Raw genomic sequence first — 2,791 nt, forward strand, 5'->3', positions numbered from 1 at the left:
ATGTATGTGTGTTTGTGTGGGTGTGTGTGTGTGTGTGTGTTTGTGCGTGTGTGTGTGTGTGTTTGGATTAATTTCAATTTGGTTAGTTTTTATGTTTATCTTGAAATAAACTTAAATTAATTTCAAATTTTGATATAGTTATATTTCAAAATTATAGTAGAATTTTTGTTTAGATTGGGTTTAAGTTTTAAATTTACATTTAAATCTAATTAAATTTAAATTCGGGTCCATTTGTTTAAATTAATCTTTACAGTAGGTCAAATTTAAGTTTTAAATTTATGTTTATTCAATTAAATTTAAATTTATCTTGATTCCAATCTTAATTTCAATTGAATTTATACTTGGGTCCAAGTTAGCCAACGAAGATGCATCCAACCTAATACAGAGACCAACTAAACCAAACTTGGGCCTACCAGGCTAGACTGAGGTCAACCAGGTCTGACCCTATTCAAATAGACCATTTCAAGGCTAGCTCAACCACCTAGGGGATCTAAGAAAGGAGTCCTAGATATTGATGGGGGCATAGTGAAAGGAAAGAGGTAACCAAAAATGAGATCAAAACAAATTTTGCTCAAAATATAGCAGTCTTCTCATGTTTTTTTCCTTCCATTATTTTAACTTGTTTTACATGAAATAATTCTTAGTGTGACAAGTATTCATAATTATTTAGCAATGATAGAAAACATTTAACATCGGAAGATGATGGTCGGCAGTTTTGATTGAAATTTAATATTAAGCATTGGGTACTACAACCATTGCAAAAATCAATGATATTTTTTAGGTGATGTATCCAAGCTAAAATTCCTCTCATTAATATTTAAGAAAGACATGTTTATGAATTTTTATAGGGTTCTTTACTAATTTTTATCTAGTTTTATATATTCCACACATAAATACAAGGAGTTTCCCATGGAACTCGATAATTGAAGTTAATGTTGAAGTTACCAAAGGCTATCACCTTCTGAAAATGAATTTATAAAATAAACTAGTCCACGAATTCTATAGAAAGATAGCTAAAAGTGGGCTTAAGAATTCAAACAAAATGTAATGTATGATTTTACATTTATTAATGTTAGCTTGAGCACATGTTTGGCATCCATGTGTGTTGGGTCTAGCATGCAACTTTGGTGGTATGATGCTTGTGTTGTATTCTCTAAGTAATTTTTTATATACATAAACTATATAAAATTTCAAAATTAAATTTTCTTTGCTTAGCAAATCACATTAAAAAAAAAAACATAGAATCAAAAAATTATTTTCCTTAACATTTTCAAGCTCAAACTTTTGTATAGATAATATATATTTTCTTCTAAACTTCTTGTATTTATAAAAGGTTAGTTCTCTGTTATTATTTTTCATGTTCAATATGCAATAAAAATCTTGATTTTTTGTATAAACTTTAATTCATATAACTTAATTTCTATGTTCATAATGATTTTTTATTTATTTATTCATTCAATTTAAATTTTGTAGTAAAATTTTATCCTCATCACTTCATGATAGTGTAGGGTTATTTCTATGTAATTTCGTAACATTTGAATGCCATAATTTTAGACTTCTTATTTAAGAACTCTTTCTTCTTCTTAAGATAATAATTTTGCAACACCTTTATGGTTGATTTTTCACATACGTATATAAAGTTATTTTTTATGTGTTTTTTACCTCGTTCTTCCTCTTATATGTAATCACAACTTTTTCCTAGATTTATTTATTGAAATTTACATATTTAGCACATAATTCTTATGTATTTACATATCTCGCACTTAAAAATTCATTTTTACAAGCGTGGCACTTTGGTGCTTTAAACCTATGCATGAAAAGGATTCATTTTTACTAGCATGGCACTTTGGTGCTTTAAACCTATGCATGAAAAGGTGAATTTCACTTTAAAAAAGTGAAAATAGTATAATTTTTTGTGTGATAAATTAGATTTGATCGTTATGTGCGTAAATAAGAAAGTTTAAGTAAATGCATAAGAATTGCGTGCAATGTTACCTTATTTTTTTATTTATTTTTTGGTTGAGCAATGTCAACCAATTGTGGGAGAAAAAAGATGAATTAAACCACAAAAATTTTTGAAGTGATTCAATGACTAAGAGATTGATAAACTCAGTTATATGAAACTAAGTTGATTAGAAATGAGGGCAGGGGAAGGAATATGAGATATTGTTGATTGGAACTCAAGTTAAAAGCATAACTTACATAAGTTAGGGTTGAGAGGGGACAAAAAAATGTCTTATGAAGAAATGCTTGGCAGTCGAGTGATTGACCATCTATAATTCTTCAAGAAATAACAATGATAACTTTTCGCTTATAATCAGAAACTTTTTGCACTAAATTCAGTGTCACCTTCTTTTGAATCTACCCATTAGAGTTTTAATTATCTATGTTAGATTCCTATCTCTTATAAAAGGATATCTAAGTACAAATAAAGTTGACTCCTTTAGTGTGAATCTCTTAATTTGAAGAGAGAGAGTGATAGAGAGAGAGAGAGAGAGATCTAAAGAAGGGCATTTAAGGAAGAATCATAATCCTCATGTTTTTTTACTTTTATGAAGTTCTCTCATTAATGATATTTATGTATATCTTGCTCAATAACTGAGTATTAAAACTAAAAATTTCTCTTCATTTATGCATGTTTAATGTGTATATAAGATTTTCTTCAAGTGATCTATGAATGTTAACATATTATATCTTTAATTTCAAATTGCTAGATTCGCATGAAATTTGGTACATGGTATTAATAAATCTAGCCACAGGATGACAAGAAATTTGTATAACCCTAAATAAT

The sequence above is a fragment of the Phalaenopsis equestris genome, unplaced genomic scaffold, assembly GCF_001263595.1.
Source record: "Phalaenopsis equestris unplaced genomic scaffold, ASM126359v1 Scaffold000002, whole genome shotgun sequence".
In the NCBI taxonomy this organism is placed as follows: Eukaryota; Viridiplantae; Streptophyta; class Magnoliopsida; order Asparagales; family Orchidaceae; genus Phalaenopsis; species Phalaenopsis equestris.